The sequence below is a fragment of the Eurosta solidaginis genome, chromosome 4 (genome assembly GCF_040869045.1).
Source record: "Eurosta solidaginis isolate ZX-2024a chromosome 4, ASM4086904v1, whole genome shotgun sequence".
Classification (NCBI taxonomy): Eukaryota; Metazoa; Arthropoda; class Insecta; order Diptera; family Tephritidae; genus Eurosta; species Eurosta solidaginis.
Window position 1 is genome coordinate 257,252,065 of NC_090322.1, and position 15,910 is coordinate 257,267,974.

Below are 15,910 nucleotides of genomic sequence, written 5' to 3' on the forward strand. Positions count from 1 at the left end.
CCACTTATGTTAGTAGTACTTATGTCATTAAAGCACAACACTTCCCTTGCAAATAGCAGCAATAAAGAAACGAGTTAAGAAAAAAACAATAAAAATCGCTGTGAATTGGTTCATTGCTTATCCAACCGATATTATTGTCACCAAAGTGCTAATGATTTTATGCGCTAATATCACTCGCCTTGTTCACACAATATTAAATACTTAGTGCTCTACTTTTGAAAATATTTTAAAATTGCTTTTTTCGCCTTATTAATGCAGATGCAGTGGAGGAGATTATTAACACTCCAATGGACCACATATGACAATTGCAATATTTCGTAATAAATTTGCATTACTTTTTAATACATTTTAGCGTTTTAAATTTTTCTAGAATCTCTTTATTATACCACTGCTTGTGATGTTAATCATTCGGAAATAAAGAATAGGAAATAATAAATGGATTACTTCGTAAAAAAAAAAACTCGCCAATAAAACTTAAAATATTACAAAATGATTGCCTAATTAGTGGAATAATTTGTGTGCAAGGGATTTGTAAAATATTTTTTTTTGTATATTTTATGTACATTTTTGCGTGTGTGTGTGTGTAGTGTAATTAATTTTGTGCACATTTGCAAAATTAGGTTTGGTCACAAAGCGCAATTCGTGCACTCGATTTTAAACTTTTTCGTTTGGCGTGTGGTGGACCATTTTGTGTGCGTTTCATGCACCTGAGGGAGCACTTAATATGAATTATAGCATTGGTGGAAATCTCTTTTTCCATAATGTATAATACTCATAATGGCAATTGTAAGTGTTAGAGGCATGTGACCCAATTACAAACGATAAATATTCAATTGAAGCGGTAATTTGAGGATGCTGGGTGGGAGGAGTTTATGAAAACGTTTCACTGTTATATTGAAACATGAGAGCGTGATGTTGGTAGCGGGTGATAGTTTGTAACAACGAAAAAATGGCTTAAAATTCGTTTACCCATTGAAGAGTTTAGTCAAGACACAGTGGGTCCTGTCCCTCTACTGCGCTTCCTGAGGTAACAAGAACGAGAGGGATGCTTCATACCCGAATAGGACAAGGTGTAAAGCTTTCGGTCAGCTAAGTTACTTCCAATATTACTAGAGCAGTGTAGTACTGGACGTCTGAGTATTTTTTGTACGTCTTCCTTGCTTTCTTGAACAAGGTATACGATTTCGTCCAGAAGAATAGACTAAGTTGGTTAGGTTACGGTAGCTGCCGCAAAGGCACACATAGGTCAGTGTTTTTAGGCCCGTTATGTTATAACGAAAAGACACAATTACCTTTCCTATTCGAACCATTTTGAAGGAATTGATGCAACACTGGACGACTTGTCGTAGGCAGCGGTAGCTAGCGCCACTTTGCTCCGCGCATTTGCAAATGAGATGTAGGTCCCTTCCCTACGACTGATACAGCTGGACATTTTCTGTACGTCTGTCGCTCTTTCTCAGACAAGGTTTAAGACTTTGGGTCAGCAATGTTCAATTGTTTATATGTCTGTCCCGCTTCCTAGAATAAAGTTGAAGCGTTTAGGTCAACAATGTAACTTCTGCACAAATACACTTTCCTGCCTTGAGGTGGAAGGGAAAGTGCAAAATGTGTATCAGTTTGCTCCGCTTTCTCCCAAAAGAAGCCAGCAATATAGCTACTAGCATTATTACCTTTCCTACCATCAGAAGAATAAGACCAGACTTCTGGTACAAAGTATAAGCTCTTAGGCATCAGGTACATTTTTCCATTACTGCTCTTCTTGATTTGGGGAGAATGAAAACGCTGATCCTTGGGAGAGCTGTGATTAATAGACTACAGGAGTCTACACTGCTAGCTACGTCTGACTCGCAAATACACTGTCGGGACAACAGATCCCGGTGTGTATTTATGACTGGGAAAAGTGAGTTTTGGACACTTTCAAACTACCGTTGATAATAATACCGTTGTCCGAATAGCACTGGAAAATCATTGCCTGCGCTTATGGACGCTGTAGTGATCATATATATTGAATTGGCGGCTAACATGAAATGCGCCCCTTTGTCCCATGCGAATATGGACTCAGAGCCAACAGAGGCACTTCCCATCTCTCTGTAGGTTCATGATAGCTTTATGATAGCACCAATAATACTTACCAAATCAAACTCAGGCATCTTACATCTTCTCGTGAGAGAAAGAAGTTTTGTTCTAGAGTATTGAACTTAATTTCAGGGTCTAAGAAAATTCTGTTACCGACCCTAAAGCACGTGGGTAGTATCCCTATACCGAGGCTTGGATCATCACCTTTATCTAGGTTGTAGTTCCTTTTTGCTGTGGTTACTAAGCATCTAATATATATTATAAATGGCAAAGTTTGGATGTTTGGATGTTTGGATGTTTAGATGTTTGGATGTTTGGATGTTTGGATGTTTGGATGTTTGTCCAGACGTTTGTCTTTGTGACTCAATCACGCAAGAACGGCTGGACGGATTTGTATGAAATTTGGCATGCATATAGCCAATAGTCTGGAAGGATCTACTAGCTATATATTTTTCAAAAGGGGCGTGGTCTCCGCCCCCTAGGAACAGTTATAATTTAATTATTATATTTTTTTGTCTTTACGACTGAATCACGCCAGAACGGCTTCACGGATTTTGATGAAATTTGGGACAGAGATACTGGCGAAATTTTTTTCGAACATGGAAAGGGGGAAGGGGGTCCCACGACCCCTTCGAATAATTACTTTTTAACAATTTTTACACATTATAACTTTACGTATACTGACCTTCACCAATATTACTAACTCAATGGGTGAAATAAGTCGAGGGCTTACAATGTGAGCAGTGATACACCCCCCCTCCTTTCGCCTCTCGTGCAAAATCTATAAATTGTTATAACACAATGTAAATTTTGTCCTAAAATCAATAATTTTTGGTATCTGGCTCATACAGATCGAGATCTAAACAATTTTGGAAAAACGATCAGTGGTACTCTCCTCCTCCCGCCATCCGCCCTCCTTCAATTGTTTTTATTAGCACGCTTTTATTAGCTTTACCTGTATGTTTCTTTGTAACTCTTCATTCGCTCCAACGAGCCTGTTGCCTTATTAACATGCTTTTATAATTATCTTCACCCTATTTGTAATCCCGTTTGGGTCATATCGAGACCCTTCCGGGATCATTTCTGGATGGTTTTCGGGATCCGTCCGCGATCCCGCCGGGGTCATTTCTGGACTTTTTCGGGACTATTCCGGGATTATTTTGGGACCCTTCCGGGATCATTTGTGTATAGTTTTCGGGATCCGTCCGGCATTCCGTCGGGATTATTTTGGGACATTTTCGAGACTATTCCGGGATCGTTTCGGGACTATTTCGCGATCATTTGGGGACCCTTCCGGCATCATTTCTGGACGGTTTTCGCGATCCGTCCGGGATCCCGTCGGGGTCATTTCGGGACTTTTTCTCGACTAATACGGGATCATTTGGGGACCTTTTCGGAATCATTTCTGTATGGTTTTCGGGATCCGTTCGGGATCCCTTCAGGGTCATTTTGGGACTTTTTCTCGACTAATACGGGTTCCTTTGAGGTACCTTCCGGCATCATTTCTAGATGGTTTTCGGGATCCATCAGGGATCCCGTCGGGGTCATTTCGGGACTTTTTCTCGACTAATACGGGATCATTTGGGGACCTTTTCCGCATCATTTCTGTATGGTTTTCGGGATCCGTTCGGGATCCCTTCAGGGTCATTTTGGGAATTTTTCTCGACTAATACGGGTTCCTTTGAGGTACCTTCCGGCATCATTTCTAGATGGTTTTCGGGATCCATCAGGGATCCCGTCGGGGTCATTTCTGGACTTTTTCTCGACTAATACGGGATCATTTGGGGTAGCTTCCGGCATCATTGCTAGATGGTTTTAGGGATCCGTCCGGGATCCCGTCTTGGTTATTTCGGGACTTTTTCTCGACTAATACGGGATCATTTGGGGACGCTTTCGGCATCATTTCTGGATGGTTTTCGGGATCCGTCCGTGATCCCGTCGGGGTCATTTCGGGACTATTTCGGGATCATTTGGGGTACCTTCCGGCATCATTTCTAGATGGTTTTCGGGATCCGTCCGGGATCCCGTCGGGGTCATTTCGGGACTTTTTCTCGACTAATACGGGATCATTTGGGGACGCTTTCGGCATCATTTCTGGATGGTTTTCGGGATCCGTCCGGGATCCCGTCTTGGTCATTTCGGGACTTTTTCTCGACTTATACGGGATCATTTCGGGACCTTTTCGGCAGCATTTCTGTATAGTTTTCGGGATCCCTTCAGGGTAATTTTGGGCCTTTTTTTCGACTAATACGGGTTCATTTGAGGTACCTTCCGGCATCATTGCTAGATGGTTTTCGGGATCCGTCCAGGATCCAATCAGGGCCATTTCGGGACTATTTCGGGATAATTTGGGGTACCTTCCGGCATCATTTCTAGATGGTTTTCGGGATCCGTCCGGGATCCCGTCGGGGTCATTTCGGAACTTTTTCTCGACTAATACGGGATCATTTGGGGACGCTTTGGGCATCATTTCTGGATGGTTTTCGGGATCCGTCCGGGATCCCGTCTTGGTCATTTCGGGACTTTTTCTCGACTTATACGGGATCATTTGTGGACCCTTTCGGCATTATATCTGGATGATTTTCAGGATCCGTCCGGGAACCCGTCGGGGTCATTTCGGGACTTTTTCTCGACTAATACGGGATCATTTGGGGACGCTTTCGGCATCATTTCTGGATGGTTTTCGGGATCCGTCCGGGATCCCGTCGGGGCCATTTCGGCAAATGGCAACACTGACTGTATTTGTTGTTCTTATCATTTACTTACAGCATGGCGATGCTAATATTCGTCACACTACCCTCCACCTAAGTCTGATCGTCCCGATCAGACAAATCTCTCGATTTATCGGCTGCTAGCCTCTCCAAATGAACCACCCATCTATTTCGTGGTTTCCCAACGTTTGTATGCGGTAGATGATATCACTGATCCGCTTCATAACTTTGTACGGGCCTTCCAGCTACATTGAAATTTTGCTGAAACACCTTACCGCCGCTGGTGGCTGTATAACAGCACCAAATCTTTCTCCAAGAAACCTCCCGAATTGTTGTTCTCGTCTAAGAATAAAATCACTAATTTCCACCTAAAATTCTCTACCTTTAAACCGCACACTGCAGTGTGCTGTAAAACGATTTATCAAAGATATCAAAGAGCTACAAAACTACCCAATCAGAGAGCTAAATCTTTTAACCACGCGATTCGGCCCCTGAATACAGATATTAGTATCTACCTCTAAAAAACAAAACTTGGTATGTAACTGCCTAGCAAAGTTTTCTAGTATTTGATACTTTCTCCGGTACATATACTGTTAGATCATAGCCGGCTCGGCTAAAGATTTATTACCAGAGCGGTGCTCCAAGTGCTGTTCCTGGCTTGTGTGTCGGCTTCAACGCCCTACTAGTTAGTTCCTTATTACAGGTAATAGTCAACGAAATATTATCCCGCCCGTTTCCAGGTCTTCCGGATCTGTTCATACCAGCTGTAGTATGAGTATAAATTAAGTAATTAAATTTACCCAGCAGACACTTATCGATTAAATAAGACGAAGAACTATAAGGAACAATTTGGAATTTAAAACAGGTCTGATTATTTGAGCAGGGATGGTAGAGTGTAATGCAGGAAGAGGGGTTTTCGAGACTTTTTTCTTCTTCTGGGCTAATTTTCTTCTTCTACTTGTAGCGATAGAAGGCTCTCCAAAGGTTTTGGAAAGTTTTATCGATATTGATGATCATTGGAAACAGCACCATTGAGGTATTATCCCGGTTATAGCGGCAACTACTTGCTATGACCACGTAGAATCTTCCATCTCATTCTACCGCCTCCCTAGATGAGGAATTTGGGGCTGCCAAATCCTCGCCTGCTAATCAAACTGGATTCGCCATGGATAGGTGAGGTTGACCATTGGGCTTTAGAAAATATTGCGGCGAATGGTGACATTACTAGGCTGTTAGTAAATAATCACGCAACAACAAAAACACGAAGCATCACTCTTATGTACATATACACATTAAAGCTAGTAACACTTATGTATAAGGCAACGAAGAGAGATATCTCACACACGCACATGTGGTCATCAGCCGAAGTTCTTACTCATACATACACACGCATATAACTAAATTACCAAGCAGGGGATACAACAGTTCTAGAAGGTGAAACGTCCAGACCTTTGGAGAAATATGCGGACGAAGCGCAAGCTGAGTAATAACTAATTAGTTTTGATTTAAACACGCTATTGATTGTGAAGTATAATTGTGAAGCACTACTCCCAAAGTAATCCAAATAAAGCCCAGTTTGCAATACCGAATATTGGAGTGATTTATTCAACAGTTTAGCGATTCGAACGTTAGCAGAAGGTGCAGAAATAACCAGGATTTCACAAAATTCGTTACAATATTAATTACGCTAGTAACTGCTTGAAAAGGTTGCGATACACAACCGCCTTGAATCCGTTGAATAGGCTAATCGGGCTCCTCTGAAATCAGAAGTTTTTTGGTATATATTTCACGCTATGTCGGCACTATTTCCGAAAATTTTTTGGAAATATATAAATATTATTTGTTTCAGAAGCATTTGGAAACCGTTTTAGCTAAACTTCGGAGTCACTTCCCGGGTGTCTATTTCGAGAACACATAAATATTGTTTTCGAAAGGATTCCAAACGTCAAGAGTGACTTCGAAATATAGTGCAAATTTCCTAAAGTTAGCACGAAATTGTTTTGAAAAAGTTCAGAAATTCTGCCGCATCGATCCCGAAAACAGTACTGTATAGTCCCGAAGCTATCAAAAATAATCATAGTCTAATAATTTTCTCATGCCTGTAAATCTCTAAACACAGATATGTATGTAATTTTTATGTATATTTAATTAAATAGCTACATATTATATAATCTTGCAATACTCTACGCGAATCTGTCAATAACCTCAATCACAAAACTCAATCTCAATCGTCAGTTGCAATACGTTACAAGTTTTTGGCTTTATTGCAATATATTGTTCAACAAAAAAATACAAAATTGCTCCACTTATCATTCACTCATCCGCCTGCTGCAACTGCATTTGTCTCTATGTTTCATTGTCGTTGAAGTGAGCGATTTCGTTATTAGTTTTTCATCAAAACTATATACAAATCTTCAGATCAGATAGATGATGCAAATGCAGTCGCACGAAAGTATCAATCAAATGACGTACTAAACGCTGCCAATGAAAGATATGGATGGTCGGGAAGAAGTGAGCAATCAAAGCTGGCTGCTAAATTTTTATGCTAAATAATGGATATGGGATAGAGGAGTCTCATCATTATTGCAATGAAATATTTCAATCGGGCTATTATTTAGGCCATCTTATATTAAAAATATTTCAATATCGCTAGATAATAAATGAACAGCCTTCTTTGCTCGTGAAGAAGATGAAATATTTGAGGACCGTTTTCACCAATCAGTTAAACAAGATTTTGCTTGGACGATAGCAATCTATCAAATAGCTTTATTTGACATTTTCGATATTCACTAACGGAGGGTAGCAATCATTATCACAATCGTCATTAATTGGCGCTTAGCCGCTTAAGCGATTTCGGCCATTTAATAACAAGTCACGCCAGCTATCCATGTTTAGATATAACTGTCGCCAATTGGGGGCACCAAGGAAGGTCAAGTCTTCATCCACCTGCCTCTACAAAATCAGTGGAGGTCTCCTCTTTCCTCTGCTTCCAAACTGCGATATCGCCTGAAATACTTCCTTGACTGGAGCGTATTCGTCCATTCGCATCTTATAACCTAGCCTGCGAAGGTTTTAGGAACTCATTCGCTAAACTATCGTGATATCTACGTAAAGCTCATCCAATATACGTCCTTCGATACTCGCCATCGGCATTACGAAAAGGACCATAGATCTTCGAGAGAACTTTTCTCTCGAATAATGTAAGAGCCACCTCATCTTCCCTCGACACCAACCATGTAGCCAAAGTAGCACTTTTTGGCAAGCTTTATTCTCCGTTTGATTTCTAGCTGAATTTTTTTTTTTTGCTGTTAATGCCGGCTCCCAAATAGACGAAATCCTTCACACCCCGAACTTATATTCATCAACATTGACGTGGCGATAAAGCTGATTCCGCGGCAATTGGCGCGGTTTGCGGAATCGCCTTTCTTGTGAGCTGGGCAGAGTACGGTTACGTTCCAATCTAGAGGCATGCGCTCATCCGACCATATTTTGGATAAGAGTTGATGTACCCTCTTTACCAACTCTTCGCATCCGTGTTTGAACAGCTCGGTAGGTATTCCATCACTACCTGGCGTCTTGTGATTTTTAGTCGGGATATTTCATTTCTCATTTCGTCATAGTCGGGTAACAGAACGTGTTTTCCATCATCGGCAGTTAGGGTATCCTGTGTGTCTTTTCCCTCGCTACCTAGCAATGAGAAGGATTGTTCCCTCCAAACTTAAGCACACTCTGTACGTCAATTGCCAGGCCGCCATTATCGTTCCTGCATTAATTTGCTCTGATCTTGAGACCTTCCGCCGAATTTTTTGGTAGCATACAGGGCGACCATCAGTTGAACCGATAATTTTGAATATTTTGTAGCACAAATCGCAAAAATCTATTATGAATACACGAACATTAGCCAAACAGCTGACTTTTGTTTACACTTTTCCTTGGACTTAACTGAGACACCAAGCTCCAGTTAGCTTGGAGAAAATGAAAGTATCGATTACATATGGCTAAGTGACTAAATCACCGAAATCGGTATCCATTTCAGCAGAAAGAATATTGAATTAAATAAAGTTGAAAAACTTGCAATCTTTGGTTGAGAAAAAATTTGGTTAACGCAATCAGATACTTCTTCCTCTTGTAGTTATAAGGAGACTTTGTATTTATTTTATGTCGTAACGTTTCCGAATTATTTTGGTTTCGGGATTATTTACAGCATTTCAGGATTGTTTTCGCGGTCATTTTGGGACCATTCCGCTATTGTTTTCGGTGTCAATTCGGAACTGCTCCAGAATAATGTCTTTATTGCTTTGCCCTTTTGTGATGGTATTGGGGACTATTTAGGGAACATTTCGAAGTTGTCTGCGAATTTTTCTTAAGCATTGTCAAACCGTTTCAGAATCTATTTCACCATTTCGGAATTGGTATAGGAATTAATTTGGGGCCACTTCGGGAAATGTTTTCGGTATTAAATGGGAAATACTACAGAATCAATTGTATATTGTTTTCGGACTCCTTTTGGGATTATTTCGGGAACATTTTGGAAATTTCTTCGGAACTATGTTGTATCATTTCTTAACGGCTTCGAATTTTATTTCATCATATCGGGATTATTTTAGGAAACAATTTTCTGCCATTTCAGGATTGTTTTCGGTATCAATTCATTTCTTTATTTTTTGTAGTTTAGTTTCAGAACTATTTCGGGAACATTTTGGAATTGTCATCAAAACTTTTACGTACCATTTTCGACCCAATTCGATTTCAAGATATTTTAAGATAATTTCTGACTATTTCGGGATTAGTTATTTTGAAGTATTTCTAGATCATTTCGAGACCATTTAAAATATTATTCGCAACTATTTCGGGAACTTTTTGGAATTGTCTTAGGAACATTTTCGTGGCCATAATAAATATTTTCTTATTCTTTCAAAGTACTTTCGGACTATTTCGGGATTATGTACAGGGTTGATTTGGAACTGTTTCTAAATAAATTCTGAATTATTTTCGAGCATTTCCGGCTGTTAAGAAAATATTTTCGGACTATGGTGGAATCATTTCAAAAAGCTTCGGAACTATCTTCAGAATCGCTGAGCCCCCATTGTTCTACTGAAACTTTCGTGATCAGCTCGGTACCGTTACTAAATTATTTCGTTTTCATATTATATTTATATAAGCTTTGAGATCATTTGGGAACTGTTTCGAGACTACTTCGGGATTAATTTTGGAATCATCGGGATTTTTTTAAGTCATCTTTTTGTTGTTTTGGGATTATTTCGGGATTGTTTTCGGGAATAGCTCAGTGAACTTATCTGAACTCCAAACTCCGGGGTGAATGGCAGACAAAAGCTTTCTCTACTGACGTGGACCTCTTCATATGCCCCCAACCCTCTGTATCCAAAGATGTCGTATTATTCAGGGATTATTTATGCAGAAGAATTTGATCACCTCCAAAAAATTATGTCATTGTAACGTTTGCTACAAAAGATCCAGTGTTAAATGCCAGTACCTCCGTTGACAACTACGATTTCCTGTTGAATATCATTCGATATCCCCTACTTTCATCATACTTATACAGATGAAAAACTCTCCTAGTCACTTAACCTAGATGAACTCTTCAGCCTCTGCGAAAAGGTTGCATATAATAATAATATGAATAATAAGGCGGGATATTCCTAAGAAAAGATACGAAGCGAACTTCACTTCCAACTCCGAACGCCATCTGTAATGCAAGTAAGTTTGTGCTGTAAAGATTGTTTACTTTTCCCGTGACTTGAAACCAGTTAAAATGGTTTCAATTTTTCATCAGAAATTTGGCCCAAATAAAATTAAAATCTAACTTTCTTTTAATGTCTTCTTGATTTCCATTGTTAAAAATGTTTACCAGAACTCCTCATTATTTATCCAACCATTATCATACTGACGCAATGGAAATGTCATTCCAAATGCCAAAAACCAAATCACAAACTTACCAAAAGAATTGGCTAACATCTGTGATTGCGTACAATTTGTTAGGCGGAGGATTGAAAGGCGCAGGTGTTAGGCAGAGGACGAGTATTGTTTGCATTTGATGCTCTTTACAGTTTTGAGGTTTATTCAATTTGTGTAATGAAAAGCAAAGAATTACCACACAAAAGAAATCGGAAAGTAAGAAAATTCAAAAATAAAAACTTCTGCGTAAATTAAATTACGTGGAAGAGTTAATGATAACCCGTTATTGGGTGTGATTTTCTTTATTTGTTAGAAATGCAAATTTTCGGACAATGCCAAATGGATGGGTGAACAAATTTTTGGGCTAACTTCAAATAATTTGGCAAATGAGCAATGCGCAATGTGCACACAAATGAATAAATGATTAAGGATTGATAGCACAGTGTAGTGGTAATTTGAAAGCGAACTGGTTTCGAAGCCCTACGTTGGGCGCCGATTCGGAAATTATAGAGCCTGTGGCGAATTAGCAGCTAAGAAGGTTTAAGCAAGAGAAACTAATTATATACACTTTTTAGCCCTCTTTTATTAGCTTCACTTGAATTTTTGTATGTTTGTAACTCTATTTTATATCAAATAACAAAAAAGTGTTACCTAAACGCACAGGTACCCGTCTTTTCAAGTGGTACGGATATGTTTGCGTGTAATTGTTTGATTTGTATGAAGACTTTTACAGAGAAAGAAGATTGCAAATGATATGAGTAAAGGTAATTATATTGTCTACGACCCCTGGTTTCCCAGGTAGCTAATCACGAGCCGCGTTTAATGCCATAAACTCGTTTTAACCTATCGGATTTGTGCTTCAGCCAGCCCGAGCTGCATCTAGTCACATTTTGCAAAGAGAAGCTTCCAAAGCCTGCTTAACGATTTCTAGGTAGCGCCTTGTATATTCACAGAAAATTCTTAACAGTTTCTTCTGCAGTTACGTCTTTACGACTTCTGCAGTGGTCATTGTGCGGAATATCCATTTTTCCACCATCATTGGTCTTTAGATCGGTGCAGACCGTTATAAGTTTATGGGTGATCGCCCTAGATCTACCCAGTAGACTGCTTGTCATCTTTCATAATAGTCAGGCCATCTAGCTCTTGAAGTTGCACAGCCCGTGGAGTTCTTCCAATTTTGATGCGCTTAATTCACGTACAAATTCGGAATTTCCCCCTTTATTACCCCCAGGAGTATGCCTACTACGATGCTGGTTATTCACTAACCTCCTTCTGCTAAGCTCCCACGTGCCCAGCCATCTCATTTTCTTCGAGTCCCCTATATCGCGGAACTCAGAAAATGAATTTTTTTCAAAGTGTGGGCTATCGTAGCTATAAAATGCTTACATGCCGCTACTTGCTTTGAGCTAGTGTAGGGTGCAGTTAGTGCCTTTATTGCTGATTGGCTGTCAGAAATAATAGATCTTTGCAAGTTATGTTCCGGACCTCGAATGATTTGCAGGCCTGCCAAATCGCGAGGACTTCTGCTTGAAGCACATTACAGTATTACGGCAGTTTAAATTACGTAAAAATCGCTAGGAAATGCGAATAGACTCCAACCAGCACACTTTAGTCCATTTTGGAGACATCGGTGTAGATAAGTGTACCATTTTTAACTGGAACAATGCCCATCTTCCAATCATTCCTTCCATTCCGCCCTCTAACTGCAGTTTGCGAGAACAAATATCTATTTCGCAGTTGAAAGTTCCACGCGGAACTTAATTAAGGATACTACAATGCCCTATATGAGTATTCTTCCAGCAACCAGATTCCTTGAGTCTCAGTGCGGTTTGTGCCAATATACATAATTGTACATGTCTAACGGAAGAAGGTGTAAGATAGGGTCTTACGCAGCCGTGGGGTTTCAGGCTACGCTACCATTAACGCACTCAATGCCCTGAACTTTTTATAGGCTTGTGAGATTATAGTTCTTACTAAGTGATTCCCACGACACTATAGAGAATTACGTCAACACTGGCCTCAACACTTCATAGATAAAGGTAGAAACCAGACTTTTATACATATTTGGTCTGCAGCAGTTGTTATTGGTATTGTTGTAGCGATGAGGACACTTTCCGAAGGCCTCGGGAATTATTATCGATATTGGCGGCCCTTTGCCGGATGCAGATCCGGTACTTTCCGGTACCAAGCCCGACCACTTCGGAAAGGATTTGTTATGACCACATGTGATCTTCTACGCCATACTGCCCTCCCACCACCTACATCCATAAGGAGTTCGGGGTCGCCTGAGCCTCGGCTGTTAATGAAACAGTATTCGCCACGGATAGGTGACGTTGATAATTGGGTTAGAGAAGCTATATATTGCGCTGGCAACCCCTTGAAAGGATTGCACTACACAACCCCTTTAATCTATTGGGTATTTTAGTCGCCTCTTACGACAGGCATACATACCTACCGCGGGTATATTCCGACCCCCTAACCCGCAGCAGTCTAAAGTGGAGTCATTCTGCGATCACACCATGACCCCACAAACATTGCGCACTTTAAGAAGAGTAAGTGAAACAAACTTCCCAAAATGGAATTAAAGTATAAATTTCCAAAAAACTGATTCTCAGGTAATCCTTTTAACAATCTCATAATCAAATTTGAGTAAATCGACCAATCAATAAACTAAATTCAATACAAATTTCCCGTTTTACAGTTTCGGTTTAGTAAAACTTCCTATCAATTCAGTAGCTAAATTACCACTCATCATCAACCTCATCCAAATTGCCACAAAATTTCGCCACAGTCGGCCAATTTGTGGAGCGTGCTCTTAGTCCAATAATCAAGTTGCCAGCCAAAGCCAGTCAGTTTAGTTAGCAGGCATCCCTTTTAAAGCAGACAAAATTCCATCATTACACCTAAAAGCGCAAAAAGGAAAATAAAAGGCAGCACAGTAACAAAAAAAAAAACAACAACAAACCAAAAATATTATCAAAATATCAACGAAGACAGCGAAAGCAGCAGTTGATAAGTGCAAGCAAACAAAAGCTCAAATCATTCGGACGTCTGCTTAACGTAATTGTGGCACAATCAAATTGTAGCGCTAAAACACACACAGAGCCAAACATAAACACACACACATACAGAGATGCAAACTATTTGTAATGGTAAAACATATTGCAAGGATACTCAAAGCTTTTGGATTGTCTGTTATTTGAGTGGCATCATTGCAGGCAACTGAATATTTTTCTTTATTGTTTTGGTTTTTTTCTTTTGTATTTGTACTATAAGCGAACGCAAACAAACCAATTCTTAAAATTGTTTTCGTGACTCAAATTTTCAACTTCGGTGAAAAAGGATGCTTTGAAATGAGGAGTGCGCGATGATGAAGTGGCTTAGGACGTGTTTGGAAAATAGACGATGCGATTTGCTATCAAAATGAGTTAAAGAAGTTTTGTATTAAAATTTTTTGTATGAATGTACGAGTATGTATGTATATAGCCTTGAAGATATTTAGAGCAGCATATATGTAAGCCGAGAAAATTTGTCAAGCTAATAACAATGCAATCGAATAATGTTTAAACCTTCAAACTAGAAGGAATATTAAAGAATGTTTTTGTTGTTGAAATTATGTTGATGTTCTTCCCGTTCTAGTTAATTTTCTCGTCTTTTATGTTGTAGTTTTTATTATTGTTGTATTTTTTTTTTTTTTTTTTTTTTGTTCATTGATGCTTCTTGTGTTTCTTGTTGTTTTTGTAATTTACATATTTTACCTTTTTCTTTTTGTGGAAAAAATTAATGAAAATAGTGAAAGAAAAACAAGGAAACAGAAAATAAAAAGAAAAGATGGAAGACATAACAAGAAACAGAAAGAGATCAAGAGAAAATAAAAAAAGAAAGAAAAAAATATAAGTGAAAGAAATTAGAAAAATTTAAGAAAACACTATAAAGCGGAATGGCAGAATATAAAAAAGGTAAAAGGATAAAAATGAAAATATAAAAAAATTTAAATGAAAAGTGAAAGGAATTACAAAGAATGTAAGAGAGTGCAGGAAACTAGAAAAGGAAGAGAAAAAAAAAAAAGAAAAAGCAAAGGTAAAAGAAAAGAAAAGATAAAGAAAAGGTAATGAGAATGAAAACAAAGGAAAAATATAAAGAAAATAGTAGAAAAAAACGAAAAAGGAAAATAAAGAGAAAAAATTAAATGTAAAAAAAAAATACAAAAATAGAGAGAAAAAAGAGATAGAAAAGAAAATAAAGAAATTTAGGAATAAAAAATATCAGAAAATAAAAATTTAAATGCAAATAAAATTACAAAAAGGAAATTAAAAGGAAAAGAAAAGAAAAGAAAAGAAAAAAAAGAAAAGAAAAGAAAAGAAAAGAAAAGAAAGAAAAGAAAAGAAAAGAAAAGAAAAGAAAAGAAAAGAAAAGAAAAGAAAAGAAAAGAAAAGAAAAGAAAAGAAAAGAAAAGAAAAGAAAAGAAAAGAAAAGAAAAAAACAAACGTATTATTAACAAGTAAGGAAGGCTAAGTTCGGGTGTAACCGAACATTACATACTCAGTTGAGAGCTATGGAGACAAAATAAGGAAAATCACCATGTAGGAAAATGAACCTAGGGTAACCCTGGAATGTGGTTGTATGACATGTGTATCAAATGGAAGGTATTAAAGAGTATTTTAACAGAGAGTAGGCCATAGTTCTATGGATGGACGCCATTAGGGATATCGCCATAAAGGTGGACCAGGGCTGACTCTAGAATTTGTTTGTACGATATGGGTATCAAATGAAAGGTATTACTGAGCATTTTAAGAGGGAGTGGGCATGAGGTCTATAGGTGGACGCCTTTTCGAGATATCGTCATTAGGGTGGGCCAGGGGTGACTCTAGAATGTGTTTGTACGATATGGGTATCAAACGAAAGGTGTTACTGAGCATTTTAAGAGGGAGTGGGCATTAGGTCTATAGGTGGACGCCTTTTCGAGATATCGCCATTAGGGTGGGCCAGGGGTGACTCTAGAATGTTTGTACGATATGGGTATCAAACGAAAGGTGTTACTGAGCATTTTAAGGGGGAGTGGGCATTAGGTCTATAGGTGGACGCCTTTTCGAGATATCGCCATTAGGGTGGGCCAGGGGTGACTCTAGAATGTGTTTGTACGATATGGGTATCAAAAGAAAGGTGGTAATGAGTATTTTAAAAGGGAGTAATCCTTAGTTCTATAG